At 43.9% G+C, this 17,468-nt stretch overlaps 1 long non-coding RNA gene across 1 annotated transcript in view; it reads right to left on the bottom strand.

Annotated features, from left to right (window-relative positions):
• Positions 1 to 16,709, bottom strand: part of LOC120390668 — a 38,078-nt gene extending 21,369 nt beyond the window's left edge. The window contains exons 1-2 of the long non-coding RNA XR_005591111.1: positions 16,625 to 16,709; positions 12,468 to 12,542 (exon numbers count right to left, since the gene is read on the bottom strand). This is a non-coding gene — a long non-coding RNA (uncharacterized LOC120390668). The remainder of the gene's footprint in view (positions 1 to 12,467; positions 12,543 to 16,624) is intronic.
• Between the last annotated feature and the right edge of the window lie 759 nt (positions 16,710 to 17,468).

The raw sequence follows: 17,468 nt of genomic DNA on the forward strand, positions 1-17,468 counted from the left end.
TATTTAATACATTTCTATAATTCAAGGTTTCCCAATAGCCTAGTCTTTCCAGAAATGATGAAGTGGTTACTGTTTAAAACTGACCTCTAAAGAGAGAGGAAAATAGCATCTCTCTTTTTGCTCCTTTATGAGGTATATGCATGACCTGAAAAGATTTTTGTGCATGTTCTTTGCTTAGAAAAACCAGGAATGTCAAATCATACCTTTTTTTTTTTTAAGTGGATGACTCAAATTTCATTTGGAAGTTTTCTCAGCACTGTTGTAAAACCTTTAATCAGGTTTTACTCCTACACATGCAGTGGGGATTGAATTAATTCAACAATTTTCATCATGATTTAAATCAACAAGCAGGAACCCTAGATTAAATACCTGTTTTTAATCTTATGTATATTTTTATTTTCCCAAAGAGAGGCTAATTTTCATTGGTTGGTAAAACCCAACTCTGTATTTTAATTTAATTTTAAATGAAGCTTCTTAAACATTTTAAAAGCCTTTTTTACTTTACATACAACAATAGTTTAGTTATATATTATAGACTTATAGAAAGAGACCTTCTAAAAACATTAAAATGTATTACTGTCATGCAAAACCTTAAATTAGAGTGAATAAATGAAGATTCGGCACCCCACTTCTGAAAGGTTGCCGATCCTTGGTATAACCATTAAAACATGTTGATTTGCAACCAGATATAAACTTTACACTAAATGTGGTACTACTTTTTGCTAACCAGGAGGATACACTATATCGATTAATCTCTCTTTAACCAATTATATAGTTTAAACAATAGTTTGGATTCTTATTTATATTGTTTTTATGTTAGAAAATAGTGAGTGATGCATTTCTTATTTGCTAGCTGTATTTGATTACAAATTGGAATTCAGTGGAAAATGCACAAAACCAGCATTTTAAAATTGTTCTTTTATTAGTTAAAATTACCTTAAATGTATTGAATACATAACAAAAGTCTACTTATCAAAACATGTTTTGCATTTAATATTAACTTTTATTAACCAAAGGAAGTAGTAACTGTGGTTAGCCAAGTGACAGATTGTTTCTGGTCAATATGGGCCAGATTTTTAAAAGCATTTAGACTCCTAAAAATGCAGAGAGGGGACTAGTGAGTTTTTTTTCAACATCACCTAAGCAGGTTGGGTACCTAACCCCAATGAAACCAATGGGTATTAGACAGCTACTTTGGAAAATCCCACTAGCTCCTATCTGCATCTTTAGGTGCCTAAATACCTTTAAAATCTGGCTCTATAGCTTTCAAATTTTTAGAATTAGTAGAGCTCATACTCTCCCATCTGGTTTTGATTGATGAATTGGAAGAGGAAATCAAACAGTATGAATAAAAATTGCTTCCTATCTCAGTCGGGGTTTGCTTACATGTTTTCTCTGATGATATAACCCTAAGCTAGCCTTAACTTATTGGGATCCACAAGGCAGCTTCTCTGCCCAGCTCTAGTTTTCAGTCCGAAAACAATATCTTTGCAGACCCCTCAGTTGCAACAAATGTGATTGATGCTGATGGTTAACCTCCTGTTACACGTTTCAGTTCTGTTTTCATAGTGCCAGTACTGAGTAACTGGAACTGCAGTAGTGCAGTGACTGATACCTTTGCATTGGATATTATTACTAAATCACAGCATGAGGGTTGCTCTGAAGCATGCAATATGGCAGCTACATGCACTGGAGCAGAACACCACCCCTTCACCTCTGCTCATAAAAGGAGCTGTAATGGGGTGTACTGGTCCTTTATTCCTAAAGGGGGCCAGAAGATGCCATCCCAGGGGTGTGTTAGTGTTAGCCCAGGATCAGGAAGCAGCCAAAACTGGAAGAAAGGCAGCACTCCTTGGGAATTAACAGTGGGATGAGAAGCTCCCAGGACACTCTTACTTTAAGGGCCTTGAATCAGAAGCCCTGTAGTGTGTGTGTGTGTGTGGGGGGGAAGGGGCAGGGGTCCCCTCTCTTTCAGCCAATCGGGAGGAATGCTTAACAGGAGGGTAGTATATATGCCACCTTTTCTCTCAAAGAAGGGTATGGGATGATAGAGGAAGAAAGGCAGAGCTGAAAGGCTAGACTTAAGCTGGATAGAATAAAGGCTCTGTGGTAAGCAGGAGCATTAGACATGGGTTGGAACTATGGGTATACTGTGTTTGGGATACTGAGGACTATTTTGGGCTACTGACCCAGTTTCAGGGGAGGTCTGGTGATAGCCTTGAGAAAGTCTTTCCAGCGCTCCCAAGGGGCACTGAAGAGAGGAGGTAGATGGAGGGTGCCGTTGAAACACCTCTGGCCACAAGGGGGAGCCAGGTGAATGGTGTCCCTGTTACGGAAACCACCGCTAAAGTCAATGTCATGCTGGGGATTTCCCCCAGCCTGGGTGTGTGTCAACAGAGTTGGCTTTCACTGCCCTCTCTGAAGTGCCAATGCAGGTTGTGGGGCAGAGGTGGGAAGGGGAATGGCAGGGGTGGGAGAACAGTCAGAGCAATTCTTAGCTCACAGTGGTCTCTTAGGAACTATGGCAAGTTTATGCAGGCTAGAGAATCCCGTGAAAATCGGTGTCAGTTCTGAGCCTAGCATAACGAGGGCACAATAGAGAATCTGGCCCACAGTGATTGGGATTTGTAAGGGACTTTATTAAAGAGTGAGTAGACCGTGCCACTTCAGGGCCAACACAACACTTAACTTTAGTCTCTTAATAATTTGCATATTTAGTAACGTTTCCAAAGAACAAGGCGTAAGCATGTTGCTAGCAGTCATAGAGATGCAGAAAAGCAGAAGTAACTGCACAGCTGTCCTGACAAGCTTCCTCTTTCAGAACAATGTCTGTTTGGTTAACTCAAAGTCTTCCCCTTTTACAGGGTGAATGTGCTTGAAAGTGTGTTTTTGAATTTGGCACGTGTCTTCTATTAGTAACACACTGACTCAAAAGTAGGGTGACCAGACAGCAAGTGTGAAAAATCAGGACGGGGGTGGGAGGTAATAGGAGCCTATATAAGAAAAAAAACAAAAATTGGGACTGTCCCTATAAAATCGGGACATCTGGTCACCCTACTCAGAAGGAGGTGCTCAAATCCCAGTTTGGTTTAGGCTCGGGTTTGGACTTCGAAGCTGAATCTGGGCCAGGGTTTGGGCTTTAATGGCACTGAAATCTTGGAGCTGTTCTAATGAGATTTTGGCCCAAAACGAGAGTGGCTGTTCCAGCTTGTGAGATTTTGGCTGCATTTAAGAATATAGTTCAGTATTTGCATCCATCTGCAACCAAGTCCACAGGTCTTGGTTTGGTTCCGGGGATTGTAATTGTTCCTCCTGCAAAACACTCAGTTCTAAAATTCAATGGGCTATACAGTTTAATGTTCTATTTCTGACCCCCTTTAACAAGTAGTAACCTTGTATTGATGTAGCTCTTTTTTACTGACAGACCCCATCGGCTTTTACAGTTTAAACAGGAATCACTTCACTATTATAATGTAGCTACCTCTAGGCTGAAATGTAACGACACTGCACAGCTACACTGCACAACCATTTAGAACAGGAGGGGAAGGAGAATCATGGTTAAGCGAAATACCAGGAGGAATTCACAGCAGAAGGTGGGATAATTGAAGGAAAATGGGTTTTTTGGTGGGCTAATCTCTGGCTGAGCCCATGGTTTTTGCCACTTCATCAAGCTCCTGAATTGTAGCAACCTTCCTTTAACCAGGAATTGAACTCTTTGATGTCCATTTGTGCAACTGTTAGATTAAGTAGAGAGCTGGCATAAGAGTGACGTGAGAACCCGCCTCACTACAGAAGTGCACTGTCTCTGCAGGAGCTAGACTTGAGTGCAGAGCATTAGCCAGAGGAGTATCCAGCTAGCTCATAAATGTTAATTTGTATTTAAAAGGCAGACAAGAGAAAAGCCAATGAAAGCTTCCCAAGATAGTTAAGATTATTGTCCCTCCGCCCACGCCACTTGCAGTAGCTCCCATTGGCCTGGAGCAGCGAACCGCGGCCAGTGGGAGTCGAGATTGGCCGGACCTGTGGACGCGGCAGGTAAACAAACCAGCCCAGCCCACCAGGGGCTTTCCCTACACAAGTGGGGTGCCAAGTTTGGGAAACACTGGTTTAGTATAATGCTGCCTTTTTGAGGCACTTTCTCTTTAAATAAGGTTGCCCTCGGCCAGAGCAAGTGGGGGGCCTCTCCCCACCCCTTCCACTGGCAGTTCCACCCCTGTTCTGCCCCTTCCACCTGCGGCCCTGCCCATGACCTCACCCCCTTCTGCCTCTTCCCCTGCGGCCCCACTCTGTTCCAGCCATGGTCTGCCCCATTCTGTCCCCCAACTGCGGCCCCACAATGTTTGCTTCTTTCTGCCCCGCCCCTCACTGCAGCTTCCCAGACTGCAGAAGTTCTGTCCCCCCTCCAGCCATGGCCCTGGGTTGTAGCAGGGAGTGAGAGCTCCCCCAGCCCTGAGGCCACGGCACGGGGTGAGAGCTCCCCCAGTCCTGAGGCCACGGCACAGGGTGAGAGCTCCCCCAGCCCTGAGGCCATGGCAGGGAGTGAGAGCTCCCCCAGCCCTGAGGCCACGGCAGGGAGTGAGAGCTCCCCCAGCCCTGAGGCCACGGCACGGGGTGAGAGCTCCTCCAGTCCTGGTACCGCAGCCGGGGTTGGGAATCTGGGGCTTCCCCCCACACTTCTGCCAGGGTGTTGGATCAGGGCACAGGGACTTCCTCCGCCCTGCCCAGCACTTCTGCCATCGAGCGGGGTCGGGGAACGGGGGCACCCATTTTTCCAGGACCCCCAATTGGTCGGGGCCCCTGGGCACAGGCCCCGTCGGCCTAGTGGCTAATACGCCACTGGCTATGATATATGGAGATATATGTGTCTAAAGATGCTGAAAAATGGCCTTAGCCAAGGAATTAGAAGGCCTAGTCCTGTGAGTCTGCAAGTGTCCTCAGCACCTTGCAGGACCCGTTTAGAGACAGGTGGGGCATGGCTGCCCTCAGGATGATATTTGTCTGATCAGCAAATTTCAGGAACTTGTATATGTTCTGTTTATGGCCCTGAAAGCAGCTTTAAAGAGGTACAACCACTGTACCAGAAAAAACCCCAGTCACTGCAGTATCCCTGACGGGAGGAGTGCATTTTAACCATAGACGTGTCACTGTCCTACTTCAACAGCAGGTGGCAGCAAAACTTGCTTTCCACTTGTGCTGATTATTTTCATCTACTACAGTGGTTCCCAAATTGGGGTTTGTGAACCCCTGCGGGTTCGCGAAATGTTACAGGGGGTTCTCGGGGAAAAATTCCCTAATGGTGGACAGAACTGTCCCTAGGGACTCCGGGCAGCACGGGGCCAGCAGCCTGGAGCCCCTGGATGTCCAAGAGCTAAGCAGGTCAAAGCAAGCATATCTATCACACTGAGGAGAGTTAAACTTCAAGACTCCTTCTAAGAAATGGAAAGGGAGGTGAATATTTTTTGCTGTTTTTAAAATAAAAAAGGCAGCTAGTATTGTTTTTTAAATTATTATGAACAACAAGTTTAAGCTTTGTTGTAATGTGCGTTGTTTGCCTGGACTGCTCAAGACCTGAATGCTTGTGTAGGAGGAGCTCTTTGAGTTGGCTGCTTAAATACCTTCATGCTGTTTCACATCTGATACTCTTTGATGAAACATAGGAGCCTTGTCTTATAACAGGCTTATTCAAAGTGATACAAGTTATGAAAGTGAGATCTTGGAGGAGTGATGCCATTTTCATAATGTAATAAAAATACTGTAATGATAAATAATTAATAATAAATAGTGTGTAATAAGCAAGTCATAAAAACAAATTTTACATTTCCAAGATCACTGCTTTTATAATTTATACCCACGTAAAGGAGAAAAACCCTGGAAATATTCATTTTTAAGAGGGGGTTCACGAGACTTGATGTGTTAGTAAAAGGGGTCCACCCGCTGTTAAAGTTTGGGAACCACTGATCTACTGCAATTTGTTTCAAACATCTGTCTTCAGATTAGTAGTAATATTAGTCTGTTAGTAACAAACCTTCTCACTTCCTGAATCACAAGGGATGTTGTGCAAAATACCCTTTGATTTACATAGGGGGGCTTTCCCACAGCTTCTGCTTGAGCCAGGTGAAGTAGGAACAAGAGAAAAGCAGCAAGCTGAGATAAAATATTTTCCCCATAGCCAAATGTAATTGTTGTGCGCACCGCTCTTTTACTTCTCAGTTGGAGTGGCAGCACATACAAACAGCTGGGGAAACAACTTCCTAGGCATTTGTTTACTCTGGTAAAGTTGTTTGTCCAGCTGGTATCACATTTTTATATCCTCTTTCAGACAAATTGCACTCAAATGTTTTGTGAACTTGAATTCTAGAAGGCAGCACACCAAATGGGGCTTCTAAGGAGCTTTTCTAAAACGTGTGAAGTTACATAACTTATTTGTGCATTCAGTTACCTTACTGCACATGCAAATTGGGGGTTTGCACATGTAAATAGCCACTGAAGCATCTAACAGTCCATTTTTGCAAGCAAATGCATCTGTACCAGTTCAGCAAATGCACCTACGAATTAAGTGCACAAATTCTGAAGATCTGGCACTTGTATAAATCACAGAAAAGAAAACATTGTATCATCATTTATATTTGTGTCCTGTTCAGAACTGGGTACATTATTGGTCCTTAACAAGTAATAATGAAGCGCCCAGTCAAAGCCAAATAATAGAAGAAGGGAGAGCAATTAAAAGGAATAGGCAAAGGAGAGAGAATGTGCTTTCAGTTGTGATGTACAAAGAAGTGTAGGCCTGGCCTACACTGGAGATTTGCTCTGGATACAGCCATCAGTTGTCAGCAACCTGTATAGCTGTGGCAGTGCAAACCCCAAGCGCAAACAGGGAAAGCTGTGATTTGAAATTGGGGGGAACTGCAGTAGTGCAGCAGGATAAACTTCACCGGGGCAAACTCCAACTTTCCTTGTCTACAAGAGGCAGGGCCAGCCCACAACATTTTGGCACCTGAGGCAGGAAGCTCAAATGATGCCCCAATACCTGCTCGCTTGGGCCAAAACTTTGAAAGGTTTCAGTTCTGCCTTCTTCTTGTGCTACTCCTCTCATGGTTCTGCTCTGCTACCTACCCCAGGAAAGGAGAACTAACAACTTAAAATGCCTCATTCAAAAATTTTAAGTAACACTTAACTTTCAAATGCCTGAACAGCAAATGCAACTTTTCTTGTCTGCATAGTAAACACTGGCATTTTTATCTGTTTGAATAATTAAAGTGGTGCTTTGTGCCTTCTTGGTTGCAAATTTTGAACTGCTTCCAGCTAAGGTCCACAGTCTGGGACAGCTCATGCTCTATTGAGATGGTTGCAAGGCCTACCAGCCTCTCCTGTGTCATTTTGGCGTGTACATGTGTTTTTATTAACTTCTGCTTGGAGAAGCTGCGTTCTCCACTGGCAACTGTTACAGGAAGTGTTAGAAATATGCACAGAGCAACAGAAGCATTTGAAAAGACGTTGGTCATCTGATTTGTGCATATATATTCCAGAACAGCCTTTGGAGTTGATCCTGCTGAAATGTATCTTGAAAGGGCTTTCAATTCATCACCTAAATCACTCACATCAATACTGCGCATGTCGTCATGTGGCAACTCTGTCTCTAGTGCCCTGCATTGCTGGTGTAGATCTTCAGGTATAGTGAGGAGTTTTGGAATATCATACAACATCCCAAATATACTGCTGTGTTCCTTGAGCTGCATGAAACGTTCTTCAACTGACTATATTGCACAAACTAGCACCTGGTTAAAGAATTCAACTTTGAATTGTTGTTTGGAGTCTCTTATGGGATTATCCCGTGCCTCATAATCAAAACGTCATTGTCTTTGATGACTCTTGTATTCTTGAATGGGTGGGAAAATAGCTTGTGTGAAGTTCCTCTGCCAACTTCTGTGCACTCTTCAGAATGCTTTGAAATCCCTCATCTGATGGGTAAGACTGTAGGTATGACTTTGCTTTGTCCAGTTGTTCCATTGCTCCAGATATATCAAGGTCAAGATCTTGGAGTCTCTTCCTTACAACATTTATTTCAAACAGTATGTCATGCCACTACACTAAGCCACACAGAAATTTGAAGTTATGTATGTTTCTGGTGATTCCATTTCCTTCTGCCACTGTTCTCCCATGAACAGTTCCTGTCATAGCATTATCCTTCATAATGGCAACTATGGCATCATCTATCTTCTCAGTTTGGTGTTTGATAGGCTTTTGGGGACCATATAGAACATATATACCAATATAAGGTGTCCTGTAACCAAGCAATAAGTAAAGGGGGTCATATAAGGTGTCTAAGACCAGGTTATGGGTTGCTGGTTATAATTATGCTTCTGTATGTCTGTATCATTTTTCTGTTGAAGTTATGAATGTTGCTCCCATGCTGTCAGTAGTATGTCTGTGTGCTGTGCTTTGTCAGTAAGCTCAGCTGGTGCTGGCTCCCAGACCCAGACAAGCTGGTGTTAGCTTTGCCTAGCCTGAGGACCCCATGGAGGACCATGGGAGATGGAATGGACCCATGGAGGCAGACTCGACACATGCACTCAGCAGCAGAGGATGCAGGCCCAGGACTCCAGACTCATTTTTTTTTGTAAAAAAAGACAAAAAACAAAAAACAAAAAACACCTGGAAAAGTCTATAATCCCCTAATGCCATCTCATCTTCATCTCTTCTCTCCCTTCCTCTGGACCTCTGAGGACTGCTGACACAAACTGAGCTGTACACAGGGACTGAGCACCCCACCCGGTGGGGATGTATTCCAGAAGACTTAACTTAAACCTGCAGTTTACTCAGCACTGCTGCAAGCCTGAAACCATTAACTTGCCATTACTGTATGTAATTGAATTTCTCATCTCTACCTCTCTTCTTTTTCTCTTTTTTACCTTTTCTTTTAGATTTTAGATTTTATAGGATGGATAAAGCGTGATGATGTTTGTGATTGATGTGTGTGTATATTGACCTGGTTGGGGGCTTGGCTTTTGGGATTGGGGGGGATTTTTTTTTTTTTTGGGGTGTTGGTTTTCATTTCATTTATCCCCATCCCCCCAGGCGACTGGTGGTGATACTGGGACACTGGAGTGTCTAAGTGTGTTTTGTGTGTTGTGTGCTTGTGGGGTGTGGTGGGACCAAAGTCCTTTTTGTCTGGCTGGTTTGGTTTGCCTTAGAGGTGGAAAAACCCCAGCCTAGGGTTGTAACTGCCCTGTTTAAGCAATTGGTCCTGATTTGGCACTCTCAGTTGGGTCCCGCCAGAATCGCTCTGTCACAGGCTTTATCATCTCCACTCGACTTTCCCATCATGTGGCACTCAGTGGTTTCAGTGTCAGAGAGGATGTTCCCAGATGTTGCTTCAAAATTTGCCATCGATGAGTTGATGCAGAGAAAAATACATAGATGCTTTGAATTAAATTAAAAAATTCAGCGCCTCACTGGAAGCTGATACTGCATCACTGACCGCTAAGTTCAATGAATGAGAACTACATGGGACAAAAAAAGCTTGAGGGTTTAACTCTCGGATCCGTGTCTTCACTCCTCTGTTCTTTCCTCTCATGTTGGCACCATTATCGTAGCCCTGACCTCTCATGTCAGCTATCGCAATTCCCATATCTTCCAGCTTTTTAAGAAGTACATTTGTCATACCAGCTCCTGTCGTATCATCAATGTCAATAAATGATAGAAAATGCTCTCTGACAGTCACTGTTGCAGACACATTTTCACTAGGTTCTGTTGTTGTTACAAAACGCACCATTAAAGTCATTTGTTCCGTATGGCTGATGTCAGGTGTGCAGTCCTGAATAACAGTAATATCTTGCTGACCTCAGATCTGCCACAATCTTCTGTTTGACTTTTGTTGCCAGTAACTGTATGATCTCATTTTGAATTGTTTTTCCAAGGTAGTGTTGTGTGTGTGTGTGTGTGTGTGTGTACATTTTTTGCGTGGTGACGACTCTTAGATGCTCCTGGAGTAAAGCATCAAACTCAGCCATCAGCTCCACAATTTTAAGGAAGTTTCCATTGTTTGGCACATAGAGCTAATCTGAAGTGCCATGCAGTGCTAGGTTTTGAGTAGCAAGCATTCTCACAATGGCAATGAGCCTTTTCAGAACATTTTGCCAGTAAAGACTCTGATGCAATCGTCTCTTGATGCTGATCATCTATGGTAGCCTTTAACCTTAGTCTCATCTCAAGCTCTTTCCACCTATGGAATGCTCTCTGGTGATTTGCTGCCTTCTCATGGCATGCCAGATTTCTAGTCAGATTTTTCCAGTCCTTTGTTCCTGTAGACCCCAATGTCGCTGGAATATTAGATTGGAAGAGTTTGCAACAAAAACAGTATGCAGCATTCTGGGTTTTTGAGTACATAAGCCATGGCCTCTCCACTTTGTCACCATTGGGGATTTCACACCAGTAATGTGCTGGATGGAAACTTCTATTTTCATTGTCTTTGGGGAACATGAAGTTTTTCACTTGCTGTGGCCCATGCAATGCAAGGAAGTCCCTCAGGCTACTGCTCAAGTGGGTCCACAGTCCTGGATCATCTAGACTTAAGGAACTAAACTCAGCAGCAGCTGTTTCTTGCACCTCCACCACACTCTTCTCTAATCTACCCTTTTCTTCAGGAATGTGCATGGTTACATCCATTTGAGATGGAGATATGGATGCTGCAGTAGCTGCTAGGTCACCTGCACTCTAACTAACTGGAAGATCAGGCATCTCACATCCTCACTGGGGCTGGAAGGCTCACTGTGAACATTTGTCTATGTATCTCAGGAGAGCTCATTCCTGCTTAGATAGAAAAGCTTCCTTTGCTTTCTTTCTTTTTCTGAATGCTGCCCCAGAGGGGTGTTTTCTTCTTTTCACTCATGACTGCTGTTCTGTGCCAGTTATAATGGCTCTCCACACTCAGCTGAAGAGGACAAATAAGCAGGCTGGTAGCAGGGCCTGAGTGAGGGAAGATATCAGCGTCTTAAGGGCCTAACTGGCTCCTACTACTTCAGTTGACTGCCTGTTCTGCCTGGGTTCAGGGAAGCAGCAGGAAACGGGAAGCTCCCTGAGAAGCTGGTGTTAATCAGTCCAAGCTCCTGGTGGTGCTAGAGAGGTACATAAGAGGCTCCTCCTTTCTCTCCCTGCAGCTCCTGCTGCTTTCTGTTATTCCCTCTCACCATTTTTCCTGCCTGCCTATTATGTCTCTTGTGCCCTCCTTCCTCCAGCCCAGCACTCTACCATCTCTGTGCATCTAGAGCAGAGAGAATACATATGCACCAGCAGCAGACACTATTTTCTACACTCTTGGTCCTAATGGTGCCCCCCCACAGTCTGGCACCTGAGGCGGCTGTCTCAGTTCGCCTCAGGGTAAGGCCAGCCCTGACAAAAGGGATTTGCCCTGATTTAGCTACACTGGTCGCTGGCCAAGCATGGCTGAATTAAAGCCAAGTCCTTACCATAGGCAACGATGGCGAGTTAGGCTGGGACACATGTAGGCTATTCCAGATAGCAATAACTGCTGAGGAACAGACTGTCACACTAAGAGTAGCGAGGTTGTGAGTAAGGACAGAAAGAAGGCTAGCATCTGATGAGCGAGAGAAAGTTTAATAGCTGGAGCAATTTTGTTGGCACTTTTATAAGCCGGCTGAAGCAAATGTGTAGTATTAGGCATTAAGCACAGAGCTGTTGTAACTTTTCTTGTTTTTAATTTTTTCCCCCAGCAGCTTGCTTGCCCGCCCACTATATATGTGCTTGTAACAGCACTGAGTTACAGTCTGCTCTGGCTGCACATTTGTAGAGGCCTACAGCAAATGATCACTCTCCAACAAAAGAGGTCTTAGCTTCTGGAATGAGTTAGAGCAGGGGTTGGCAACCTTTGGCATGCAGTTCACCAGGGTAAGCACCCTGGCGGGCCAGGCTGGTTTGTTTACCTGCTGAATCGGCAGGTTCGGCTGATTGCGGCTCGCACTGGCCAGCACATCCCTTGGCCCGTGCCGCTTCTAGCAGCTCCCATTGGCCTGGAGCGGTGAACCGCTCCAGTGGGAGCCGTGATCGGCTGAACCTGCGGACATGGCAGGTAAACAAACCAGCCCGGCCCACCAGGGTGCTTACCTTGGTGAGCAGCATGCCAAAGGTTGCCAACCCCTGAGTTATAGGATGTACCAAGCAATCACTGTCTCAATTGTTTTTGCCTGGAAGATAAATGGTATAAAATCTGCTAACAAATGTTGGAGAGGAGCCTCTACTGCAGGGAAGTAGTTAGCTGTCAAAAGTTCAGATACAATCCAAACCTACAACATTTCATTTCAGAATTCATGTTGCCAAGTCCAGACTATAGCCTCAGGGAAAAGAGACCCTGCACTTAAAAGGAAAAGAAGTGAACATAAGACACCTGCTGCCCTTTGGACATGCTTCTTTTGTATGCTGGGGCAGCTTTGCAAGCCAGTGTCAAAGTGTACCTGTATTTGGTGTAGAGCTGCAGTCTTCCGGCACAAGCAAACAGACAGCACATGGTCCCAGAACATAGGCTAGTTCTATTTAAGGGAAGTAAATTTATTAACTATTATCTATGGCCCAGATTTTCCCTCCCTTCTCCCCTCCCCAAGGTGGGGGGGGGGGATTTCAAGTGCCTCCACAGTACAATTCCCTCTCCTTGTATCCTATGGAGGAACCTTACGTTTTTTCTAAACTATACTCAACCATTAGGGATGGGGATGGGGGTTGGGGCCACATATGTTCATATGTGTGTGGAAGGGCCTTCTCATGGAGTCCCTCCTCATGCTCAGAACTGCTTCGGTTTCCCCACTGCAGACCATCCTCCCCAGACTGGTAAGGGACTTTGGCTGGAGCCTGCCCCTTCCCGTGCAAATGTGCAACCAAAGCAAAGTTCAAATAGAAAGCAACAAAATGGTCCTTCCCCATTGGTGACAGAGGTATTCACAGTCCTCCTGCCCTGCCCAGGCTAAGTTCTTTCCCCTCAGAGGGCCACAATGATTTACAGTCTCTTTTTTCCTAGGTAACAGGGAGTCCCCACATTTTTTCACTCCTTGGTCATGGGATTTCACCACTGCTTTTAGGTGGCGGCATAAGGGTGCCTGGACCCTCCCTTTTTCCTTTGACCGTGGGGCCCTGTATGTCCAAACTGCTTCATTTCCTAGTCTCCAGGGTCACTTTCTACTTCCACCTGTTTGTCTGTATTTGGGGCCTTTTCCCTGACCTCTTCACAATTTGGTTCCACCAAACCTCTGCCAGACTCCATTCTTGGCTCCATCTCAACGTGCTAATCTCAGTTCAAATGCTGGATCCCTATTGAGCTCTTCCTCCACAGCATTCAAGCCCCTCACAAACACCTGCCTCATGCCTGGTCTCACCCAGTATAAAGCTAGGGCTTCTTATATAGTCCTGGGCCCTTCCTTATGGCTGCAGCAGGCCATGCTTACAGCTTGTGGTCACATGATCCCCTATGGATTACAATTCCCAGAATGCCAGGCCTGTTGCAACAACATACCCATTCATGTACAGTGCCTGCTCCTGCTCCTGCTGAAGTCAATGGCGAAAACCTTTCATTGTTTGCTGTCAAAAGGAGTAGGGTTGGGCCCAAAACTAATCACAGACAAAAATCTCTCTATTATATGTAATTATTTGCTTGATCAGAACCTGTTTTCTTCAAATAGAACCACTGTGAGGAAACTGAGTTGTAAATTTGAAGGGTCAATAGCAAGCCATTTTTGAGCTAGAGAGGGCAATGAAACATTAGAAAAGTGTCAAGATTTCAAATCAGGGTAATATTCTTAATGAGTTTTAGCTAATGAGGTTTCTTCAGCTTTTACTGAATGGTTTTCCTCTGCCTTCAGGGTAAATGGGACAATTTTAAAATCCGGAATTATAGGGAAGCTAATATAGAGCCATATAATGCAAGCTGGTTGTGCCCTTAGCTCTTGTACCATCTGTCCATAATGACCTATATACAAATGAAATGTATCGTCATGTACCAAAACTGCTGTATCAGTAAGGCTCCTGCTTTTTTAGGGTTTATTCATTTCATTTTTCAGGGTATTTTTTTTTTTACCAATTTTTGAGTTTTATATACTTTACTCATTACAGTAGTATATGTTGTCATGAGTAATCTCTCTGTAATGTCCCCAGTGCAATTTAACATAGTACGTTTCAAACACCACTGCATTAAAGCACACTAGGGAACCTTTAGTGTGCACCAGCAGGGTCCATATGGACTAGTTAATGCATAACACATTAGCACACTTTAGCCAATCACACGCCAGTAGTCTGCATTACTGTTCTGTGGAGAGAAGCCCTTAGATACAAGTAACCATTTCCAGTGTTTATTGGATAAACTCCAATTTCAGATTTCAGACTGTGTTTATCAGTTAAAAATAAAAAAATAAACAGAAGCTCTATGCGTAAGTTCCTGAAGTAGGGACAATACAGTTAAATTACTTTGCCAGATTAATTTATTTCAATATTAACAGATTTGTCATTGTTGCCTTATTAGCATGGCCAAGTTTGAGCCTGATTTTCCTCTCTCACCAGTTTGATACCTCTGTTACCTATTGATTTGAATGGAGTTTCTCTGGAAGTACACATGTATAAATACCCTACCAAATTCACGGTCCATTTTGATCAATTTCACGGTCAGAGGATTTTTAAAATAGTAAATGTCATGATTTCAACTATTTAAATCTGAAACTTCACAAGTGTTGTAATTGTAGGGGTCCTGACCCCAAAAAGAGGGGTGTTTTTTTGGGGGGGGTTGCAAGATTATTGTAGGGGGTGGCAGTACTGCTACCCTTACTTCTGTGCTGCTGCTGGCAGCGGCACTGCCTTCGGAGCTCGCATTTGGCCAACAACCATTGCTCTCCAGCCGCCCAGCTCTGAAGGCAACACAGAAGTAAGGGTGGCAATACCATTACCCACCTAGAATAACCTTGCAACCCCCCTTTTGGTCGGGACCCCCAATTTGAGAAATGCTGGTCTCCCTGGTGAAGTCTGTATAGTATAGGGTAAAAACACACAAAAGACCAGATTTCACGGTGGGAGAACAGATTTCATGGTCCATGATGCATTTTTTATGGCCGTGAATTTGTAAGGCTCTGCATATAAATGAGAGGAGAATCAGACCTGAACGATTTAGCAGAGGTGGTTAGAAAAAGTATTGTGATGTGAACAGGTGTCAGTGTTTATGCAGCTGAGAAGCACCAGCTTTGTTTTAGTCTGTATGTTTTGATTACATTTGTCACCTCACCTTGACAGAAAAATGATGTGGAGTTGCTCCTGCTACCTTGTTTTTCCAAAAGAGAATGATAGCAAACAATACAGCTTATGATCTTTTTTTTTTTTAACTAAAAACTGTTCACATTGTTCTATACAAAAAAATATCAGAGGTGGTTAAAGCTTCAGAATAAAACATACCAGTAGGGGATGCTGGTACACAAGTAAAGACTGTTCTACATTAAAGGCTGAGGAACAGGTCCTTCCTTTCTCCTCTCACCCCCACTCCCCTTTTTCACAGTGAGTGGTCGGAAGTAGGTATATGTAAGTGGGCGAGTAAAGCCCAAGTGTCACTGGCCTGAGCTTGGTCCAGCTTCTGCAGAAAGACCAGCTGGATTCTCCACACAAGTCCTGAGAACACTTCACACCCTCCAATTTTCTTTACCTTTGTCCATCCTTAGTCTTTTTTTTTTTTAAGTTTATTCATGCATAACAGACATCAAGCTTTTCACAGTGTTAATGTAGCCGTGTTGGGCCCAGGATACTAGCGAGACAAGATGAGTGAGGTAATAGCTTTCATTGGACTTCTGTTGGTGAAAGACGCTTTAGCGCTTACATAGAGCTCACATAGACCTCTTGTTCAGCTTTAACACTACCCATTACCACCAGGCTAAGTAATGCAAGCGCTCAGTTTTCTGCTTCTTGGAACCTGGCAGATGTGACTGAAGCTGGCTTTTATGCGTATGCTGTAGAAATGCTGAGCAATGCAGCTTCTCATCTGGAATTCCATTAGCCTAAAATCTGTTGCTGAATTACCCAGGGCAAGCCTTTTCACTGGTTCTAAAAAAAAAAAAAAAAAAACAATACTGGAAAAATCTCCAGGGCATCCGATGTTATCAAATGTTTGGCCTTTGGAAGACATGGGAACATGAGTGCCTTAATGATCTTCAATTGGCAGAAAAAGCCCTTATAATCATAGTTGTTTGCCGTGGGGCGGTAGCTGTATTGGTCCCAGGATACGAGAGAGACCTGAGGAAGAGTGCTATGTAGCACAAAAACTTGTCTCTTCCACCAACTGATGTGGGTACATTAAAAGACATTTCTTCATCCACCTTGTATCCCTTGTGACCATAGGCAGCCAGGCATAAGTAAGAGAAGGTCTTTAAACCACGATTTGAGGACTTCAATAACTCAGACATAGGTTAGGGGTTTGTTACAGGAGTGGGTGGGTGGGATTTGTGGCCTGCATTGTGCAGGGGGTCAGACTAGATGATCATAATGGTCCCTTCTGACCTTAAAGTCTACAAGTCTATGAGAAGCTTCAGGCTGCTCTAAACTTGATGGTGGCCAAAGGGGACAATAGAGGTGGTTTAAACTGACTTTTGCTCACCAGATTTGATCCTGCAATATGTGTAGCATGATAGGACTAGAAGATCAGGCCCCCAGGAGCTTTAAACAGTTAAATCTCCCTCCTCGATCACTGAGCTTTGTTCTCTTCACTATTGTGATGTCATAATCTCACTTGAATTCAAGATTCTCATGTGCCATCAAAATTTATTTACACACCACTTCTTGTGATCACACAGGGTCCTCTCACACTGATGTAAATCTGGAGTAAATCTCTTGCAATCAGTGTGGTTTGGCAGATAGTGTGAAAACACCATCTTAATACAGTTTTTTTGCTACACAGTCACAAAACATCATTTGCAATGGCATTATCTCAGGCCAATCTTCATTAGACAAAGCACAGATGCTTGGGATGCTCTGCCCTTCCTCATGTAACGAGCTCATTCTGTGGTTTGCCAACAGCTAAAGTGTGGGTGTGTTGCAACAGATTTCTACAGTAATGATGAAGTGACCCAGAAATATGTGGCGATGGTGTCAAAATACAGCAACACCTTTGCTAAGTGACTAAAAATGTGACTGTAACATGCAAGTCCTCTGCTGGGTAAATTGCTGCATGAGCCATTTCATTTCAAAGTTTGCACTTCTTAGTATATTGAAGCAGTTCCTGCTACATGTACAAAACTGCACAGTGCTTTCCTGTGTTGCTGTGGTTTCCTGAGCAGAGTTCGCAGAAAAATGTGAGGCGCCTGCCTGCCTGTACCAGTACAGGCTACATTTGCTAAGGGTGATAATACTAATACTTTAAACAAAAAGAAGAGAGAGAAAAAAAGCCTTTCCTGGAGATTATCCCCTCCCCCATTGTAATCAGTGCTGACGTTCCTCAATTT

Source organism: Mauremys reevesii, linkage group 1, assembly GCF_016161935.1.
Source record: "Mauremys reevesii isolate NIE-2019 linkage group 1, ASM1616193v1, whole genome shotgun sequence".
Taxonomy (NCBI): domain Eukaryota; kingdom Metazoa; phylum Chordata; order Testudines; family Geoemydidae; genus Mauremys; species Mauremys reevesii.